This window comes from Mobula hypostoma, chromosome 6 (genome assembly GCF_963921235.1).
Source record: "Mobula hypostoma chromosome 6, sMobHyp1.1, whole genome shotgun sequence".
NCBI lineage: Eukaryota > Metazoa > Chordata > Chondrichthyes > Myliobatiformes > Myliobatidae > Mobula > Mobula hypostoma.
Genome location: NC_086102.1, coordinates 39291504 through 39314488, shown reverse-complemented (window position 1 = coordinate 39314488; position 22985 = coordinate 39291504). Strand labels below are relative to the sequence as shown.

Below are 22985 nucleotides of genomic sequence, written 5' to 3'. Positions count from 1 at the left end.
GTTAGGCCACTGTTTGGGGAGTTTTAGCTCCTGGTCTTCACTTGGAGCTCAGCTACTAAACCTGGTGGAACTGTTTCTACTGACAGGAGAGAGGGCAAGGGCAGGTTACTGGCGCCTTAAAACCAGTCACTTTGGACAAATGGGGCTCGTCAGCCACGGCCGGCACTTCATCTAGGAGAAGTAAAACTCTGATCTGAAACCGCTGCTGCCTTGTGGCTATACTCACTCATCGGGAAGGCTTTGGGAGTAAACTCCGAGGAAAAGTCCAGGGCTGGGGTCCGACATTGAGTTCAATGCTGACTGGCAACTCCTGCCACGCTGCTGGTGCCAAACTGTATCGGTCTCGGAAGTTCTTTTGGATTCATCGTCTGCATGCGGGGCGGGGGAGCCTGTTGTATGGGCAACAGCTTGCTCTTCACATTGTACAGCCCTGGCTTGTGTATCACGTAGACATCCGTGATCCAATGGATGGCCTAATGAAATAAACATGGGCATCCTGAACAATGGCAGAAGTAAAAAAAAGTCAAAAATTGTATGCATTGTAATGACCACTTAAATTACCAACCCTAATTTTGTAGTTACGTCAGCTGGTCTGAGAATCTCCCACCAGTGGAAACATCTAAACGTCTGTCCTGTCGTGCTCCCTAAGTATTTTATATGTTTCCACAAGATCATAAGACCATACGACATAGAAGCAGAATTAGGCCATTTGGCCCATTGATTCTGTTCCACCATTTCATCATGGCTGATCTATTTTTCCTCTCAGCCCCAGTCCCCTACCTTCCCCCCTCATTCTTCTAATCTGTGGAGAATTTGGATCTAATTTCTTTAGCTGCTCCTGACAGAGCAACCCTCACATCCTGGGAATGTGCCTAGTGAATCTGAATTGCAGTATCTTCAGTACTTTCTTGAAAAAAGAGAAGCAAAACTGCGTCCTGTGCTCTGAATTAAGCTTTGGTTAAGTCACAGTTGGAGTATTGTGTGCAGTTCTAGTTGCCACAGGAAGGGTGGTTACGCAGGAGACATTTGTCGGGATGCTGCCTGGGTTAGAGAGCATCAACAATAAGAAGCTGGACAAACTTGGGTTGTTTTCTCTGAGAGTCAGAGACAGAGGGAAGAGCTGATGCTGGTAAATAAAATTAGAAAGGCATCCAATGGGTGCATACTCTTTTTTCCTAGATGAAAATGTCAAATTTTAGAAGGTGTAGCTTTACTGGGGAGAGGGGGAAAGTTTAAAAGAGATTAAGTTTTTTTCACGAGAGAGAGGTAGATGTCTGAAACATGCACCTAGGGGAGATGCTGGAAGCAGGAACATTAACAACAGACATGTGAAGAGGGAGGGAATTGGGGGAGATAATCCAGGCAGATGTGCAGTTTAAATTGGCACAATGTCAGCATCAAAATCGTAGTTCCATGTTCCCTGTTATTTGTTCCATGTTCAAATAAAGTATTCCCCTAACAGTATGATCAAAAACAGAGCGGAATAAATTTTAGAGAAATTGATAGAAGTATTGGAGGGAACTAAGGAAGATTTTCTACCAGCGATGGAAGGCGTCGAGGAGCTGTGTGGCAAATCCAGGAAAGATCATTGAATGTCACTATTTTTTTGCACAGGTGTGATAGGCAGAATATTCTCTCTTCGCTTTTGAGAATGTTTTTCTGAGTCTCTGAAACATTGTGCAGCTGATGTGTTGCTTTAAAGTCTATGTGAATTGAAAGTGTAAACAAATGGATGACTGCACTTCGAAGGTGTGGGTAGATATAGCTTCCGGGTCATGCTACCTCCTCAATGTGCACCTGCCCCTGTACTGTCTTCTGCTGGTGCTAACGCTGTGCTCTGCTGGCCTTGGTTTTTGTAAATGGTTTTGCGCTCATAAATACCAAGAAGGATTTCTGCTAAAGGACTGACAGGTACATTTAAAGGAATGATTGTTGGCTATTTTATAACTGTAAACTAAAATAATTAAATTGTTGTGTATTTGGTTGTTTCAGAGTGGTTTCTGAACAGCAAAAGCATGCTGCGCAGTTGTAAAAATTCCTTGGAAACTTTTTACACTGATACAAAATACGTACGTTGTGTCATTGGTGTGCAAATACGATAAAATGAGAACTATTGTCAGAATAACGTTTTTAAAGAGGAAATACAATGATCAATTAACAAGAAACAACACAACGGGCGTTTTCAGAAAATGTAGGTTTTCGTAAAACTTCTATTCAACTCAACAAGAATATTCATCTGTCATCTACTGATTCTGAAATGTATTCATGAATGAGATACAAGTTGATGTATTCCTTCACAATTGTTTTGAGGATTTAAGTAGAGTTAGTGTGTGGTAGTTAATAACTGGAGAGTATTTTTGTCGAACTAAAGACAACGTAACAGCAAAAACGCATCTTGTGAACATCAGTCATTTCAGGTAAGCACAAAATGTTGCTTATTTTAATCGACAAATACGTTATTCTTTTTGGTAAACAGTGCCATCAAGATTTGAAAATTATTGAAATTTGTCCCAACGCAGTGGATTGTTTTTATTTTGAATGTGTATCACGTACTTTTTGCTTGATTGAAACTTTATCACAAAAGCTGGATATCTAGAATTTCGCTCAAATAAATTCAGAATTACCCAGATATAATTTATTCATCTACAAATATTCTACTAATATTAGAAGTAGATTGGGAGCCGAAGTCTTGTTTACTAACCACAGAAGTATGAAGTCAGTTTGTCATCCATTTTGTTGAATTGGTGTTATTGCATGAATACGAGGAGTAATTTAGAACAATGAACGGTGCAGCACAGGAACAGCCCCTCTGGCCTACAACCTCTGTCCCAACCATTATCACAGTCAGTTAATCCATCTACTGAAACAAGGTCCATGTCCCTCTTTTACTTGTTCAAGTGCCTGGATAAACACTTCTTAAACATCGCTATCGTATCTGCTTTTACCACTTGCCATGACAGTTCATTCCAGGTCCCTACTACTCACTATAAAAAATGCTTACCCTATAAATCTCCTTTAAATTTTCCCCTTCTCGCCCTAAATCTATATTCTCGAGTACTTGACAATTCCATCCTGGGAAAAAAGACTCTTTCTATAGCTCTCACAATTTTATATACCTTTATCACTCACCTCAGCCTCTGCCATTCTAGCAAAAATTATCCAAATTTGTCTTTTATCAGGTCTGCCGTAAGCTTCTGACACTCCAGCAAAAATGATCCAGATTTGTCCACCCTCAATTTAATTTAAGACTACTGGGAGAATAAAAATAGGAACATACATGCCCTGATTATTTGAAACAAATGTATTGAGATCCACCGTCTTTGTGTGCATCATCGTAAATAGCAGTTATATAGTTCCTTTAACATTGTAAGCCATCACAATTCACTTCACACAGCGTAATCAAACAATTTTTAACTGCATAGGAAGTATGAAGACAGAATGAGACTGGAAAGAACTGTTTAAGCAGGATATTCAAAGGCCAGCTTTGGTGGAGCAATTAAAATCAGGCCTTTTGTGAGACCTGGAAGAGTTTAGAGAGGTAGGGAGGGACAAAGCTATGCAGAGGTTTGAAAACTTTAAAATGGAATTATTATTTACCTCGAAGCCATTTGAGCCAACTGAAGGTCAGCAAGCACAGGGTGATTGGCGAATAGGCCTTGGTGCAAACTAGAAGGTCACAGATTTACCAGGCTAACAAAGGAACAAAGGGAAGAGGTCTGAATCACTATCAGGAGGCAACAAAGCTGTCAAAAAAGGATGTGGCATCTCTTGAGCTCAGCCAGCGATAAGACCAGAAGACATGGGAGCAGAATTAGGCTATTCGGCCTATTGAGTCTGTTCCGCTATTCAATCACAGCTAAAGAAGTTTCTCCGTATCTCTGTTTTAAATGGATGCTCCACTATCCTGAGGCTATGTCCTCTTGTCCTAGACTCCTCCACCACGGGAAACATCCTTTCCACATCTACTCTGCCTAGGCCTTTCAGCATTTGAAGGTTTCAATGAGATTCCCCCCTCACCTTTCTAAATTCTGTGAGTACAGGCCCAGAGCCATCAAATGCTCCTCATATGATAACCCTTTTATTCCCAGAATCGTCTTTGTGAACCTCTTCTGAACCGTCTCCATTTCCAGCACATCTTTCCTTAGATAAGGAGCCCAAAATTGTTCACAATCCTCAAGGTGAGGCCTCACCAGTGCCTTATAAAGCCTCAGCAACATATCCCTGCTCTTATATTTTAGACCTCTTGAAATGAATGCTAACATTGCGTTTGCTTTCCTCATCACCAACTCAACCTGCAAATTAACCTTTAGTGTGTTCTGCACAAGGGCTCTCAAATTCTTTTGCATTTCAGAATTTTTGGATTTCCTCCCCGTTTATAAAATAGTCAGCACATCCATTTCTTCTATCAAAGAGCATGACCATGCATTTTCCAACATTGTATTTCATTTGCCACCTTCTTGCCCATTCTCCGAATCCGAAGTCCTTCTGCATCCTACCTGTTTCCTCAACACTACCTGCCCCTCCACCAATCTTCGTATCACCTGCAAACTTGGCAACAAAGCCATATTTTCCATCATCTAGATCATTGATCTACACGACAGAGATGGGAGATATTAAAGAGGTGGGCACTGGAGAACTTGTTGATGGTATTGATACAGCAAGCTCCCCTCCAGAGTAAGCATCGCAGGCACTCTGCTCATGCATCAGGCCACTGCATGAGAAAGGAACGTGAGCTGTGCTAGACTTTGGGATTTTCCAGATACACTGCAAATTACAGGATTCAATTAAAAACAGACACATTCTAACTGAGAATGTTTAGTGATCACGTTGACTGGGTGATGCTGGAAAGACACTGGAGTAAGCGTAGCCGAAGGCGAAAATAAGACAAGAAAGATGAAGGAATGTAAATGATCACAGCTGTCCTCGTGATACTTGTCACAATCACTTTTTGATGTAATTTCTGACATTGTCAGTGCTGTTTTGTTATGAGGCATAAGAATTGAAAAGAAAGTAGGGACAGCCCAGTGAGTTGAGAAGGAAGTTGCAACGAGTTGCTCAGTGGAAGTGTTGAGCTACAAAGCTTCTCCGTCCTCTGAAGTGAAACTAATCACACATCTTAATTCCAATAAAATGGAACATTTGAGATCTTGCTCATTAAGAGCCAACGGTAGTTAACTACCTATTGCCAGATTAGCTCCAACATTCCCAAGAATAATTTCAAAATATTTTGTTTTTGCCCTAGCCTTTGATTTTTCCCTCTGGTAGTGAAAAGAAGTCACCTCAAGATTTTTTGTTTGCATGCATTCCACGCTCATACTTTGAATAGGCCTAAGCTGGGGACTGAGTTTCCCATCAGTTCATGCTTATGGTGAAGCATGTTTACTGTGGAATTCGTAGCCCCTGGTTCCTAGAAATCTATCCTAAATAGGTTACTGACAGAGTTCCAGCTAGGAGCTGTTACTTGATTTGTGCAACTGAATTCATTCCAAGCTTGTCACAAAGGGCAGTGCTGCATATATTAACACCAAGAGAGCAACATACAACTTTAGTTTCAGGATGATAAAGAGAACCTATTGATATAAGCCAGTCACATGTTCTGCAGACTACCTGAAATGATATTAATCATATTAGAGCAAAATTGTTGGCTGTGTAGCTCAGATCCATAACTAAGAATAAATCAATCTGTCAGGCCATAATCTCAGATTGTATACATTGATCCAGGATGGTTTCTGCAAACAAATTTGTTTTGGTGTGATAATTAGAAAGGAAATACGTTTTGCTCCACAGCCTCTAGTTAGCTTTCAACAAATATGTTTTGCATAAAAGCCTGCTGTGTTGTTTCCAAGAGTGAATTCTCCGCTTATCTTTTTAATTACCCAAATATATTTTAAAAATGGGGTAAACTCCCCAGTAGAATGTATTCTATTGAAAAATCTCAATCATGAACATCATAGTCAAACTCATATAAATGTAGTCACTAATTGAAGAGCATTTAGTATTTGGTTTCAATTTACTGACATAAAAGAATGAGAAGAAATGGAATCAAATTCATTTTGTTAGCTTTTCTGTGCTGTGTGGTGTTCACCACCGCTGGATTCAATTAAAATGGAGAATCAGACTTATGATTTAAAAGAAATTGTGTCCATTATGGTTGGCTTGCTCCAGCAGTTTGCACTGCGTAGAAAGCAGATAAGTGGAATGGTTGCTCTGCAAACTAGGTTGATGCCTCAGCCTGTCAACCAGCTCTCTGCACTTGGATGACAGATGAAACTGTGATAAGCTGCAGAGCAGCATTATTACACAGGAAATCTACATGCTTAGAGGTAGCTCCACTCATTTAAACCACCGCAGCTAAGTTGCTTTTCAAACATCTTCTAAACCACACTGAAAACATACTGCAAAGAGCAAGAAATGTGTTATGCTACACAAGAAGGCAGGAGTTCACATAATTTTTAAGCAACTTTGTAATATGCTTAAGCAAAATTCAGATGGAATAGGTGATTATAAAAGGCATAATTAAGGAAAAGAATGAAATATTGAGGTAGTTAAGTTCTTTAAAGTTTGGCAATTAGTAGTTTGCCTACTAATATTTGATAACAGAACCCTCCTAAAGACATACAGTTGGCCACTGTAAATTGTCACCAGTCTGCAGGAGGGAGGTAGAGTCTAGGGGGGACTGGATGAAAATATGGGGAGAATAAAAGAAAAACAATGGCCTATTTCAATACTCCAACTTCCAATGATTCTATAAGTATTTTGGAAAAAGCTTGGTTAAGCTCAGGTCACTTGAAGGAAGGGATTGAGCTGCAAAATTAATAAAATGATGTGTTGGAGATTAACAAGATAGGTGAAATTGAACTTGAAGGCAGAACACAAGGTAAGATCAAAGGTGAAGGCAGAATACAAGGTTACTGGTAGGATAGTTAACAGCATAGAGGAACAGTGGGGTCTTGGGGTCCACATCCACAGACCCCTCAAAGTTATCATGCAAGTTGGTAAGGTGGTTAAGAGGTTGGTCTTCATTAGTTGGGGGATTGAGATTAAGAGCCGCAAAGTAACTCTAGGTAGACCACAGTTGAAGTATTGTGTTCGTTTCTGGCCGCCTCATTATAGGAAGGAGTTGGAAACTCCAGTGAGGGTACAGAGGAGATTACCAGGAAGCTGTCTGGATTAGAGGACATGTCTTATGAGGAAAGGTTGAGCAAACCAGAGCTTTTCTCTTTTGGAGCGAAGAAGGTTGAGAGACAACTTGATCAAGGTGTATAAAATTATAGGAGGTTCAGAGAGAGTGAAGAGCCATCGTCTTTTTCCCAGTGTGGCAGTGGCTAATTCTAGAGGACAACAGTTTAAAGTGAGTGGAAGAAGATTTAGGAGAGTGGTAGGAGGCAGTTTTTTTTATATGTCAGAGAGTGATATATGCCTGGTGGGGATGTTGGTAAAGAGCAGATACACGTAGGAGGGGAAGGGTTAGATTCAGAATCAGAATCAGGTTGAATATCACCAGCATATGTTGTGAAACTTGTTGCTTTGCTGCAGCATCACATTGCAATGCCTAGTAATAAAAACTATAAATTACAATAAGTAGATATAAAAAACATTAAATAAGTAGTGCATAAAGAGAGGGAAAAATACTGAGGTGCATGAGCTCACTGTCCATTCAGAAATCTGATGGCAGAGGGGAAGAAGCTGTCCCTGAGACATTGAGTGTGTGTCTTTGGGCTCCATGCCTCCTTTTTGACAAAAGCAATGAGACGAGGGCACGTCCTGGTTGATGGGCTTTCTCAATGATGGATGCACCTTTCTGAGGCGTTGCCTTTTGAAGCTGTCCTGGATGCGGGGAAGATAGTATCCGTGATGGAGTTGGTTCAATTTACAACTTTCTGCAGTTTTTTCCAATCCTGTACAGTAGCTCTTCCATACCAAACGGTTAGAATGCTTTCCACGGTACATCTATAGATACTTGTGAGTGTCTTTGGTGACATATAGAATCTCCTCAAACTCTAATTAAGTAGAGCCACTCTCATGTCTTCTTTGTAATTGCATCAATATGTTGGGCCCAGGAAAGATCCTCAGAGATTTTGACACCCAGGATCTTGAAACTGTTCACCCTTTCCACTTCTGATCACTCAACGAGTTCTGGTGTGTGTTCCTTTGACTTCCCCTTCCTGAAGTCCACAATCATTTTCTTGGCCTTCCTAACATTGAGTGCAAGGTTGTTACTGCGATACCACTCAACCAGCTGATCTAACTCGCAGAGTGGGTTCGGGTCAGCACAATATTGTGGGCTAAAGGGCTCATTACTGATCTATGTTCTACGACAGAGGGTAGGAGTTTCAGAAACTGGCTGATGAGTTTCTGTTTTGGAGGAATAGTTCTGGAGTATTGGTGGTGTATGAACAATTATATTAGAATGGCTGACGAGTCATAAATAAGTCATCGTACTTTTGTGAAGGGGGGGAATTTGAGGAGATAAAATTAAGGGATGTGGGGAAGGCGAAAGACCAGCTGGAGAGGGAAGAAAGATAGAAACAGAGGACCTGCAATATTGTGGAGGATTAGGTGAAGTAATCACTCAGACATAAATTCTCATTTTAGAGGTGAACTTCACGGTTACAGCAGCTGTGACCTTGAATTTGAGTGTGGATATGAGGCAGGTAATTCACAGAGATTGTGAGGTATCTGAGACAGTGATGAACTTTGAGGTCAGAGTGTTCAAAAACAACATGTTAAACTTCATACTTCTGAGATATAGTTTAAGGCCAGCTGGAGTATCGTGACCAATTCCAGCCAGCATACTTTAGTACAGATGAAAAGACTTAGGACAGACTGCAGAAGAAATTAGCTAGAATGGTCTATGCAATATGTTTGAGAAGCTGGGTTCAGTGTCCTTAGAGCAATGAATGCTAGTAGGAGATTTAATAGAACTAAAAAACTAAGAATGGCTTGGACAGAGCCAAAAACAAGAAACAGCTCTTAGTACCAGAAACATGAGTAATCAGGGATAAAGTTTTAAGATTGGCCACAGCTCACAGGAGACATAAGGAATATGTTGTTAAGATCTGGAATGCAATGCCTGACACAGTGATGGAAACATTCAGTGACATCAGTTTACAGAAAATTGAATAGATACATAAGACCATAAGACAAAGGAGCAGAAGTCAGCCATTCGGCCCAACAAGTCTGCTCCACCATTTTATCATGAGCTGATCCATTCTCCCATTTAGTCCCACTCCCCCACCTTCTCACCATAACCTTTGATGTCCTGGCTACTCGGATACCTATCAATCTCTGCCTTAAATACAGCCAATGACTTGGCCTCCACTGCCGCCCATGGCAATAAATTCCACAGATTCACCACCCTCTGGCTGAAAAAACTCCTTGCATCTCTGTTCTGAGTGGGTGCCTTTCAATCCTTAAGCCATGCCCTCTCGTACTAGACTCCCCTACCATGGGAAACAAATTTGCCCCATCCACTCTGTCCATAGAGGGGAAGTATTGAAAAATATGCAGAAAGAACATAGGGAATTGTGGGGTAGTGCGAGAAACTGATTGGATAGTTCATTCAAAGAGCTCTTCCTGGCTATACGTTCAGTGATGACCATTCTTTTGCTTTTATTCACACCTAAGCTTGTGAAGCTTGGTTAACCTGGTTGTGAGCTAGATTTGGTACCTGAAGGAGCAGTAACTGGAGCACAAGTGACAATGAAACCAATGAGGGGTAGCAAGGTGAATTCAGGTGGAAATGGGATGTAATGAGGATGGAAAGAAGGAAGTAGATCTCGGGGAAGAACCTGAGATTTGGCTTGTTGAGGAAACAGGAGAGGATTACAATCTGGTGAGAGCTTAAAGGCAGGAGAAAGTATTTGAAGCAAAAGACTTTGATATTAAGGGATGGACCGTCACCAAACTAGTCTGGCACATATTAAGTAAAGCTTAAGAGAGAGGATTTTGGAAAGGGTAAAAGTCGGGGTGGCTCAGTGGTGTAGTAGTTAGTTCAACTGCTTCACAGGGTTACTGATCTCTGATCAGGGTTTCATTCCGGCCACTGCCCGTAACGAGTTTGTGAACTCTCCCCGTGACCGCGTGGGTTCCGTCCCACTTTCCATGGACGTATGGTAGGGTCAGCATTAGTAAGTTTTGATCATGCTATGTTGGTGCCGGAAGCATGGCAACACTTGTGGGCTGCACGCTCCTCGCTGATTTTATTTGAAGCAAATGACGCATATCACTGTACGTTCTGACAACAAAAAAAAGCCAATCTTTAATTTTAAGTCACTACTTATGGGTTAAGGATAAAGAAATATGTAATGAAAAAACTGAAGGGCTTGCTGACTGCTTTACAGTCTTCTTCACTACATTTTCCATATTATTGTGTCTAGATAATTCAATTGCCCAGGTTTAGGACTGGAAAATCTACTCCAGTAACATCCAGTGCTTACAGTTTTTGATAAGCAGCAAGATTTTTTGAGGAGCAAATTCATTTGTGACCACAAAACATTGGCATCAAATTCCCAATATTTTGGTGGGAATTTGATGCCAATGCCGGTGCATTACAGACTTCCAAAATTCCAGATCATATGAGAATTACAAATTTGCAAAGCAAGCCATATCTTCAGACAACAATGTAACCAAGGTGCTGAATAGTCTCATGTTACCACAAAACTTTTGAAGTTATTTTCTTATTCCTGGAAGGATGTCAGTAAGAGTTCAATGATTAGAACTATCATGGTAACTTCCCTCCATGAAACTACAGCTGAATGCCTTATCAAACAATATATTTACAAGATTACTCAAATATTACTAAAATATTAAATACCCAACACCTCTCCCTGCTTAGCTATAAACTCCAACTCAACAGAAAATGCATCTCAATTATATACACAGTATACTAAATAATACAACTATTGTATACAGACATCCACAGCATAGTAATTAATTACAGGTTATATGTAAAGATACATTAATTGCATATGTCTTTCCTGACAAAGGGCATCACTCTGCTTGGCAGAAGAGACATGTGGCTGTGAAACAATATCAGGTTCTGGGGCCATCTCCGTGGTGATTGTAGGAGTTGACTCTGAAACACAGGAAGTGGATCTGATAGCTCTGGACATCTTTCTTTTCCTTTTCTCATCTTCTTCCAGTTTGTGCAACTCGATCTTGTGAAGATGCATTTTGTAAACTGGAGTATTTTCTTATTAATTCTTCTATTGCCCCCTTTATGATCTGATCTCTCCTCTTGGTTTCCTTATTCACAACATCATCTGATGATTCCTCCATTTTTGTATCTCCATTGACTCCTTTCTTTTTGGCTTTCTGATCATCCAGTTTGGATTTGGTCTTTACATCCACTTTTACAATAGCTTTTGGCCTCTCACTTGAAGTTCATGCAATAACCTTAATGTGCGCAGGGTAGATTCTGGTTCTTTACACTCGCAAAAGCTGAATACCTGCAACTTTCCTGAAGCTCTTTGAGTTCTCTTCCAGCTTAAAACCAAGCCATTTTTTACAAGTAACTGCCTGATTAACATATCAGAAGCTTTCTCAGATATGTTGTCTACAAGAACTGATGTAGTTGGACCATGGCTTTCGTCACTTCCATGATTCTTCTGAATAGCATGGATCTTCCTTGGTCCAATATGTTTATCAACCAGAGGTTATCCTTGTCCCATCCTTGTCACTAATGTTGCGTTTTATACCTTCAAAACATTAAACTAATTCAAAGGAAGACACAGGAGTCAAGGAATTCTGGTCTAACTTTGAGTTTACTTTAAGCAAGGCACACGTGTATCACGTGGTAGTGTGTTGACATATGCAATTAATGTATTTTTACATATAACCTATACCTAATTTTTAGAACGAGAATGCTTAATCAAACTATATAAAATAACTCAAATATTATTGAAATATAAAGTACATAATAATAGCCAAGGTTTGATATTGTTTTCTTGTCTATCGGATGTTGATAGGTGGTTTTGCACTGAGCAATCTTGTATCTTGTCTATGGTTTTTCCATTTCTTATTTCTTGGATTCCTCATGGTCATATTAATGCCAGTCGTCATTGCTCTCTGGATATATCATACACCAGTTTCATTGTTCAAGGACACTGCTTGTATACAGTTGTTCTAAAGAGCTAAATTCCCTAATGTTGGTTTGTACCATTTTGTTACTCTAGGTGAAATGATAGTTTGGGCGAGGAGATTTTTAGCAGCAAACTTTCTAGGCTAAGTCTTGCATTTGCGTAATGGCGCTATTCTTTCTCCAGTTTACATTGTTATTGAAGAAACCAATAGCAGCAACTGGAAAAAGTTATTTTGTCTGTTCCTCAGTCTACCCATCTCGCAATGTCAAAATATTTTTAAGCTCACTTACAGCACATGGGCAACTGCAAGCGCTTTTTCCACATAATCAGATTCTGAACAGGGCAGAAATGAAACTGAACAAACACACCTACTGAAAGGTCCTCTTAGTGGGAAGCACAAGTATTAAGTATGGTACTGATCAGATGGGGAGGGAGTATGACCATGGGGATAGGCTGTTAACAGGGTTAGCAAGTCAATCAGTGAATGGGAGCACTGAGAGAGTGAGAATGTAGGCAAAGGAACATAGAAAAAATGTAGCAACACACAAACCACTGGAGGAACTCAATTAGTCAGGCAACATTTATGGAGGGATATATACAGTTGATGTTTGGGTTGAGGCCTTCATCTTGGCTGGAAAGAAACAGAAGAGGTGAAGAGATAGCTAGTATTCAAAATGGCAGAAGGAAGACTTGAGCAGGAGCCAGCAGGAGACAGAAGGACATGTCCCATAGACAAGCTGGGCATGTGTTCCACATCCAGAGGAGAAGAAAAGGCATAAAAAGGGGGAAAAACCCACAATAAACTTTTGTCTATGTTCTCATTTTCTGACTGCTCCCATTCTCTCATTGACAAGCTGATCACTATCTCACTGTTTACTGTATTTGTAGATTTTGTTTCATCTGCCAATTTTGAAATTGTGTTTCATAGACCCAAGCCACTAACATAATCTTTAAATATAGGATCTGTTCATTTCTGCTGTCCGTGTTTCTTGTTCTTTAACAAGTTCTCTATCCTGTTGCAGGCTTTTATTTCAATTAATAATTTTTTTTATAAAACTTTATCAAATGCCTTTTGAAAATCCAGATCTACTACATCCGGATACCTGTTTTGCTAGTTTTATTTTCTTACAGAAGCTTATCATAACCATTCAGCATCTTTTCCAGTTCTTAAAACTCTGTTAACATATTATTTCATAAATGGCCTATCTTTGGTTTTCCTGAATATCGTTCAGATATAATTTTCATTTTCCCTCTTCCTCACTTCATGGTTAATGGATGAAATTGGACAACTTTGATCTAAGCTCTGAAACATTAAGGGTAATCTTTTGTTAGGGAAATTAACTCGCTAAGGAAATTCAATTAAAGTTGGTTACAGACTTTGAAGTGACTAGAGAGTACCTTTATTCATGAATAAGGGAAGAATGACTCGCAAACAGTGCAACCATCAAGTCTTCCAAAGAACATTAGTCATAGCATGACACAGAAAGTCAATTACATCAAAGTTTAAAAAAAGTTCAATTCTGTTTTCCTTTTCAATTCCCACGAAAATGCCAGTAACAGTCTCTTGTCTGCCTGCAACACAGAGAGATAGGTTGTTAAACATCCTTGAAACTAAGTTAGATTATTTCAAGCATGCTGGGAACCCAGGCCAAATGGTGAATCTTTATTTATGATATATAGATAGTTCATTAAACCCTTAGATGCAATGTCATTAAAGTACAAAGGTATAATTTGGTATATATGTTAGTACCCCAGGTAAGGTGAAAACTAGGACACTTTAATTGTCAGAAACTTTTACAGCCCAGAGTCCTGTACAACCTTCATTGCCTTCACCTTGTTTATGCAGCTGTGCCATGCACTAATGCCAGCATGAGGCATATTGCTAATTGAAGGGAAGTGCAGAGTGCTAGAAACTCAGATATGTTAACCCTTTATTCAGAATTTTCTTCCACATCTTTTCTTTACTGTAGAAATAGAAAATGCTTCTATTAAAGTCAAAGTGACTGGGATGCTCTCTTTTGGAATGTAGAATGAGGAGATACACTGTTGACCTGAATAAATTTTCAATTTGTATACATTTTCGGTCATTCCTTTAATGCAAAAAAAGCAACAGAAACTCTCTTGGGCATCTTTCTGATGTGATGAACATATCAAGAATTCTTTGAAATCCTGATTATTTTTTTCTAATTCATTTTCCCAATGTGCATAGGAAAATATATTTCAGTTTCCAATTTACATATCTTTTAATAATTTAGTGTCAGAATACCAAAAGAATGGCAGAATAAAAGGATTATGGATGATGACAGTCTTAAAGTAAATAATATATGTGAACTAACTAGTCAGCCCACCAGTTTCATTCAATCTACTTTATTTTAAGTAAACTACATTATTTGACCATGAAATCTGAATATTGAGTGTATCTTGAAAGGACCATAGTTCACAGAATTAGCTCCACTCTTTTAGTTGTGTTATCGATTGACACTCTCTCCTAATAATGATCTTTCATGATTGAATTCTTAGAGAAAGTGACAAAACAAGCTGATGAAGGCAGAGTAGAGGGTATGGTATGCATGGATTTTAGTAAGGCATTTGACTAGGTTCCCCATGGTAGGCTTAGTCAGAAAGTCAGGAGGTATACGATCGAGTGAAATTTGCCTGTGTGGATTCAGAATTGGTTTGCCCACAGAAAGTAGAGGGTGGTAGCAGATGGAGCATATTCTCCCTGGGGTTTGGTGAATCTGTTCTGGGACAACTGCTGTTTATGATTTTTATGAATGACTTGGATGAGGAAGTGGATGGGTGGGTTAGTGAGTTTGTAGATAACATGAAGGCATGTGGTGTCGGGATTTGCGTAGAAGGTTGGTGTTGATTACAATGGGACATTGATAAGATGCAGAACTGGACTGAGAAGCAACAATCAGAAAGTTGTGAAGTGATTCACTTTGGAAGGTCGAACTTGAAGGCAGGATTCTTAACAATGTGAAGGAACAGAGGAATTTGGGGTTCACATCCTCAAAGTTGATAGGATACTTTAGAAGACTAATGGTGTCGGCCTTCATTAGTCAGGGGACTGAGATCAAGAGCCACAATGTAATGTTGCAGCTCTATAAAACTCGGGTTAGACCACACTTGGAGTATTGGGTTTAGTTCTGGTCATTATAGGAAAGACGTGTAGGGAAGATTTACCAGGATGCTGCCTGGATTAGACAGCATTTCTTATGAGGGTAAGCTGAACAAGCTAGGACTTTTCTCTATGGGAAGGAGGAGAATGAGAGGTGACTTGGCAGAAGATGTACAAAATGATGAGAGGCATTGATAAAGAGGACAGCAAGACACTTTTTCCCAGGACAGATATGGTTAACATGAAGGGGCATAAGTTTAAAGTGTTTGGAGGAAAGTATAGGGGGATGTCAAAGGTAGGTTTTTGTTTTACACAGAGAGTGGTAGATGCATGGAACACACCGCCAAGGGTGATGGTAGAAACAGATACATTAGGGACTCTTAGATAGGCGTATGGATGAAAGAAAACTGGAGGGCTAGATAGGAGAGAAAAGTAGAGTAGGTTAAAGGGTCAGCACAACATCATGGGCCGAAGGGCCTGTACTGTGCTATATGTTCTTTGTTGTATGTCGTCTTTCATATTCAAAGGAAGAATGCTTCACTTACCCGACAGCTTACACAAAAGTTAAACTTACTGTAAAGTTTAAATATGAGATATATGTGTAATTCTAGGCAAAATGTTCCATTTAACTATATCAAAATCATTTATCTTTCACATTTTTTGTGTTTTTACTTTTTTAATCTGAGGAACCAAGGATCTGACACATTATTAAATTATTTATGCAGACAGAATAAGCTTAATAATATGAAATGCCCAGCTTCCTAAACACTAGGTTTGAATATATCTCATTTCTGATACAAGTCTAAGGTTAGAATTATTCCATTATTATTCATTCTGTAGTAATAATTGGCTCGCCTTCCCAAACTCGAGGAATAAAATATTGGTGAATGGGGAATGAATGCTCCAGGATCTGGGGGTTTAGTAAAAGTCACAACAACACATTCTTTCCTCAATGCTCACATTCAGAAAGTTGGTCAGAATGGTAATGCACGAAATCCTTATGCGAGGTGTATTTGATGCCAATAGCACCAAACTGAACTGTGAGAATCTGACTAATGCAGGTTTCAGCAGCTTAAGACTCCCAGCTTGTGTTGTTGGAAGGGATTCTTGTTGGCTTGTGGCATTGTTGATGCTAGGATTAAACATGTGGTAGTTGTGCACACTGTCAGCAGTTCCATTGTTCCATGGGCAGTGCTGTGGCTTAGGTAAGCATTTATTGAGAAAAGAACCTTTGTATCATTAGGCCTTTAAAATGAAATACAAGACCAGTAGAAGACTAACAGAGGAGGAGAGTGTACCAGGAGAGAGAAATCAAGGGAACAAGAGGCTATATCAGGTTGCTCTTTCTGAGAGTATGCCTACATTAACCAGCAGAGTAACGCTTGAGGGAAATCTGCTGATCCAATAAGTCAGTTTTAGCCAATGACAGTCTGTGCCCCATACAGTGAGTGTCTATGCTCTTCCAGGCCAGTGCTGGGGGTGTTAATTTCTCCCAGTTTACTGTTACATAAAAGAAGTTATGGGGATTTTATTTATCCTTAAGTCAAGAGAATTTTATTTACCTCTTCTGTGCATAGTTACAGTAGACGTTTTAGGCACACGACTCCCAATAATGTAAGAAATATTTCACTTGATTTACACCTGTTGGAAGGCCTCAGAGAAGAATGTAGAGTTATTCAGGAGGTGAAAGGGAATCAGTCCCTCAGTAAGGAATTTGACCAGAGGAAAAGAATGATTCGTGTAAGACATGGGAAGCAGAAATGGTGCCTACAAGCTACAAGTCCTTTCTGAATGTACACTTTGAGCACTACGCCAGGCTAAAGGGAATTTTTTGTCAAGGGATCACCAGCTGTCTTTTCTCTCCAACCTGAAGTCTCTTATGAGAGGAAAAGCAGATATAAAGAACGTTTTCCATCAACACAGCTTCAGTTGGCAAGCATTTGGTGCCCATTATGAATGCTCCCTCTGCATGAGGGATTCTGGAAGTGACTTGCAATACAGAGCAACTACACCAGATTTTTAGTAGTCTGTTGTGTCCTTCACTTTTTGGCAATAATGTTGGCAGGGAAAAGCTGGGAGAAGGAACGAGGAAGAGAAGGAGGAGATCACTGGGAGATCTTTACAGTTGTGCAGACAGGGGAATATTGATTGTAATGTGCTTGTAGTTAGAAGAAGCTTAAATTGAATGGTTGCTTCTCAGGAAATATAGTGATCCATGTCCAAGCACAACATGACATTGAATGATCTTGTGAACTACATCACTAATGAACAAACTACCTCCCATCTTTGGAAAAGTCTGTGGTTTCATTTTGGATGTCAGCCATCTCAAACCTTCAGAAACATAGTGGATGAAGTTCAATGTAGATTCCAAGGGAATGCCAAAGAAGAGGAAGATACGATGTTCTCCCAGTGGCTAAGGACCTGTGAAGGTAGCGGATGCAATGCAATTAGTCTTTCCTGCTCTGTGTTTGGCCCTGAATTTGCCTGAGTGGGAAAAAGCTAGTCAAGACCCCCAGACACTTGATTCACACACTTAAAAACTAATACAGTGTAAAATAACATAAAATATTACAAAAGAAAAATTCTTCTTATAGATGATCTTGGGATAATCTAGTTTATGTATGAACACAACTTTTCTTGCAGACTTTTCAGTTTGCAGTCTGCTTACCTTTTTGCTAAAATGTTGCTTTAAAAGTGTCTCCTGGCCTCTATGTAGAACATTTGGAAGGTGTCCACCTCTAACCAAATAGCTTACTGCACGGATCTTGCCCCCTTAATATCTGAGTTCTAAACAACTGCACCTTATCTCTGTTTATTGTTTCTTCTCTCTCTTACTTAATCTCTTATTCATGTTGCTTCTCCACTTTATGCTGTAACTCAGCTACCTATGCTTCTAAATAATTACACCTTTTCTCCAGTCTATTTCCTGCTTCATCTCTCTCCTGTCTGATCTGATAATTCAGTCTTGAGTTGATATAACACTTTTCCTGATTCTTTACATAACCTATATACAAATTTTTACATTCTACACAGCAGTTGTACATTCTTTTTATTAAAAATATCACATCTTTCTTTGAATATTTCAGTTGCCTCCTGCAAATCTTACCCTTCGCATGCTGTTCTTGCATTAGCCATTGTGCTCTCTGAACATTTGCTAACTATCACACAGGTCTTGTCCATTTTTACTTCTTCTTAGTTCCAGGAGTTTCCCTCTATTCTTCAGCTTTTTGGTAGGGCCAGAAAGAGCCACAATGACACCTACCCATTTCCCTTTCAATAGTAGCTTTTTCCCCCCATGTACTGAACTATCCTATCTCATCAGGGCCCTTTGTTGGCCCCACTATATAATTTGTCCACCTTGATTTCCTCTCTGAATCTACATGAAATAGAGCTCAACATAACCTGCTGAAGGGGAGCAGGTGTGTGATACATGCCCATACCATTTGCAGCTTGAGGGAAAAGCAATGAGGAGAAAGGCTGGGAAGTGCACAGCAGCATCTGCCACAATGCTCTGTTCTCAAGAGGAGAGAGTTTTTTGGATCTGGTTGGTCTCCTCTTGAGGTAATGGTTTGGCAGTTGATTGCAACAGAAGACAAAATGTGTTGGCATATGTCTGGAAATTTATCTGCAAAATCTGCTACCTCTGCTTCATTGGTGTAGATGCTGTAAGCTTCATGTGGGTGGAACATGAGAACTTTAGATAATGGTCCCGGTCAATGTGAGGTGCATTAGGTGGAGTAGAGTGTGCACTTGTTGAGAGACGAGATTTGATGCACATATTGAACTTGACTAGGTTCGAAGGACATTAAACATTTTGTGGCCATGCATCCTTGTGTTGTATTTTTGTCATTTTCGAAGACACACAGAGCTAAAAATAAACTGCAGAAAGTCTGTGATAATTTTTTAAAAAACAACAGTGGCAAAAATATCAAAAAAAGACATAGCAAGTGCAAAGTAGGGACAACAAAACAGCACAAAATGTGGAATATTTGGGGTAGAAATGCTGCTTAAAAGAAATTGGGAAGTATATATATTAATACACAGGCTTTGTACTGTGTACCATGGCTACTGAAGTGAGGCACAGGAGTGAAGAAATATACTCAAACTTGACTCAAGGTACAGGATGGAATTAAAAGGCTTCAGTTCCAACTCTGGCTGTTAAAGAGAAATATGGAGAGAGTTGGGAGTGGTGAGGCATGGGAGGGAGTTTAACCTGTTGTAGACACAAAGTCTAGACTTGGCTTAATTAAAAGCCCTGGCTAGGTTTGATATCTTGAGCAGCACACCCTCTATCTCTATCATAGAACAAAAGCAAAACATTGCAGGAAAGGTCCTTCACCCACCATGTTTACACTAACCATGATGTCAATCTAAACTAATCCGACCTGCCTGCACATGGGTCCCATCCCCCAATACCCTGCCTGTCCCTGTACACGTTTGTCCAACCTCTCCTTATATCTAATACTCTCTAATCTAGGCAATATCCTGGTAAACCTCTTCTGCACCCTCTCCAAAGCCTCCACACTTCACCATTCATTCAGCATTATTTGTACTATCAAGTGTAATGCCTCACATTTTTCAGAATTAAACTCCATTCACCATTTCTCTGACCATCTTTTCAATTGACCTGGTGCTAATCACAAACAAGGGAAAACCAGCAGATGCTGGAAATCCAAGCGACACACAAAAAATGCGGGAGGAACTCAGCAGGTCAGGCAGCATCTATGGAAAGGAGTACAGTCAATGTTTTGGGCTGACACCCTTCGTCAGGTCCATGGGAAAAAAGATGAGGAGTCAGCTCCAGTCCTGATGAAGGGTCTCGGCCTGAAATGTTGACTATACTCTTTTCCGTAGATGCTGCCTGGCCTGCAGAGTTCTTTCAGCATTTTGAGGGTGTTGCTTGTTCTATTGCTAGTACATTTTCTGAACACTGTGGTCAATCACTCTTGAAGTGTGTTTTACCAGGTGCCTGAGCAATCAAAAGGAGATGGGTCAGATCTCAGTGCAAACGCACCCGTACATTTATGTACTTCATCATGCAATTCCAACTTAAGCTCTGTCTGTCAGAGGCCCAAGCACTGTCCATTATGCTTTGGAATGGTTGCAGACATCTCACTGGTTTCACAGAGTTTGGGTTTCTCTTGTCTTCATAAACATTGGTTTCCTGCTTCAGAAGATTCTGCTGACATCTTCACTCTCTTGGTTGGAGCCCTCAGTGGATGTCTCCATGGGCTGAGGCCCTCACATCATCAACTGCGGTTCTTCACTGCTAACCACTGGGGTAGAGTCATCAATGCTCTGACTTGCTGAAAGGGTGTGTGGTGGTAATTATATCCCTGCTGTGACCTTCCAGAAGCTTCTCTCAGCTGAACCAATGGAATGGCAAGGTAGGAGGACTACTACTAGTCGCTTCAAAGGATAATGAGTTTTGGGGAAGCTTTGAATGCAACTCTACAAGTGAGGTAGAGGTAGGAAACTGAGTCTCCAATCAGTCTGCCTCTCTATTTCACTCCTTCCCTGAATACATGCTTAGGTTAAATCATTCATCAATGGACCTACATTGTGGTCACTGGCACCTACCAGAGAGCTCAGACTGAATGGCTGGCCCAGCTATTGGATCCCACACTAGTCCACGATCAGCTTCTCTAATTGTCCCATGATTCAAAACCTGTTGTGAGAAGCTGGTTGGCCACATTTCTGTAGCTTCACGTTATACAGTAGCATCAAAACTTATGTCACCTGCAAACTTACTAAATATACCTTCTACAATCACATTTTGATCATATTTATTGTGTGTCAGCTTTCAAATGGTATTTCATAACACACCACATGACAGACTTTTCAATAAAATTGAATCCCACCAGTGCCAATGGCTGTGTGGGTAAGTGGCTTATAGAAAGCAAGCACGATTGTTATTTTTCAGTATCCAACACTATCCCTCTGAGGTCAGTTTTATAATTTTGTACACTGGTCGTAATTTAACAGATATAGTTGACAAAAAGTGTAAATAGTGAAAAGGCAAGTAATGGAGAATTTCATGCAGAGAATGATAACACTTGGGCAAAGAGCAAAGAAACTCAGTGGAATTATTTCTAATTGTAGCAAGATGTACAGCAGTTGATGTCTGGTGGATATACAGTAGATAAGATTTTGAGCGCTCTTTGATGAAGAAATGGATGCTAAGAAGGCTGCTAAAAGACATAAATGGCATACACAGCGTAAAAACATCAGAAAGAAATTTAAAAGTTAGAAGGTTACGTTGAATTGGTATAAAAATCAACTCTGCCTTAAGAACAGCATTGTCTACCCTATCTTAGGAACAATCTCACGACTATAGCAAGGTAGCTGGAAGTCAACAAATTGTAACTGCTGAAAATCCAGAATAAAATCCTAAAATGCTGGAAATGCTTAGTAGGTCAGGCAGCATCTGGGAAAGAGAAGCTTCAGAACCAGGAGAGAAAATAAATGAATTTATAGTTGTAAAGCAAACTGATGGATTGGACAAGAGAAATATCTCTGATGGATGGGACATAGGGAATATCCCTTATAAAGTAAGACTGGGGTCAACCAGATGATCCCAATGGTCATATAGGAGTCTAGTTAATCAATTAATAACAGCAGTTAGAGTGAGAAAAAATGTCCAAAACTGTGCAATGCAGATTAGCGCTATTGTTGAAACCTGAAATTGAAAGGGAAATGTTGGAACCACCCAACAGATCAAACAGTATTTGTGGAGAGAGAAAATCTTAATATTATAGATGGGTAACCTTGTTTTGTACAGGAAACACATTATTCAAAATTGTTGAATTCAGTATTGAGTCCCAAAGATTGCATTTGTGCCCAGATGGATGATGCAGAGCTGTTTTTCAAGTTTGCATTGAAGACAGCAGCTCATCCTCTGGATGATGTGTTTCAAAGGCAGTTTGGTATGTGACTTTGAGGGGAACCTGCTGGCCATGTCCCTCAAAGAGGTGTATAATTGTGAGAAGTGCTGTTGAAGTGAACTTGGAGAATAACATTTGGGTTATAGACAGTACAAACTCTCTCCACCAAGTGTCAGTGAGGAAAAATATGGGGGAGATGAATCGCTAATTAACGTACCTATAGCATATATATATATTGAATGTCCAGTTTCTAGTCAATGAGACCCCAAATATCTTTGATGGAGACAGATGGGGATGATTACGCCATTGAATGTCAAGGAGATATGCTAAAACTTTCTCTTGTTGAAAATTTTCAATGTCTTCATTAATACTAGTTGCCACATATCAGCCCGTGCCTGAATGTTGTTTTGGTCTTACTGTTCACAACTAAAGCCATCTGCCTCTGTGGAAAGCAACACACATCAAAGTTGCTGGTGAACGCAACAGGCCAGGCAGCATCTCTAGGAAGAGGTACAGTCGACGTTTCAGGCCGAGACCCTTCGTCAGGACTAACTGAAAGAAGAGCTAGTAAGAGATTTGAAAGTGGGAGGGGGAGGGGGAGATCCAAAATGATAGGAGAAGACAGGAGGGGGAGGGATGGAGCCAAGAGCTGGACAGTTGATTGGCAAAAGGGATATGAGAGGATCATGGGGTGGGAGGCCTAGGGAGAAAGAAAGGGGGAGGGGGAAGTCCAGAGGATGGACAATAACGGATGGGGTACGAGGGGGAGGTGGGGCATTAACGGAAGTTAGAGAAGTCAAGGTTCATGCCATCAGGTTGGAGGCTATCCAGACGGAATATAAGGTGTTGTTCCTCCAACCTGAGTGTGTTTTCATCTTTACAGTAGAGGAGGCCATG

General features: G+C 40.2%; 1 protein-coding gene across 3 annotated transcripts in view; it reads left to right on the top strand.

Annotated features, from left to right (window-relative positions):
* Positions 1–22985, top strand: part of cd247 (CD247 molecule) — a 123863-nt gene that overhangs the window by 59095 nt on the left and 41783 nt on the right. Inside the window, exon 1 of one of the 3 annotated variants that reach the window (XM_063050626.1) lies at positions 1782–1911. The exons of the other annotated variants lie outside the window; for them this stretch is intronic. The gene's annotated coding sequence lies outside the window, so the exon portion shown is untranslated. Of the gene's footprint in view, positions 1–1781; positions 1912–22985 lie in introns of those variants that run through there. 3 annotated transcript variants of the gene reach the window in all.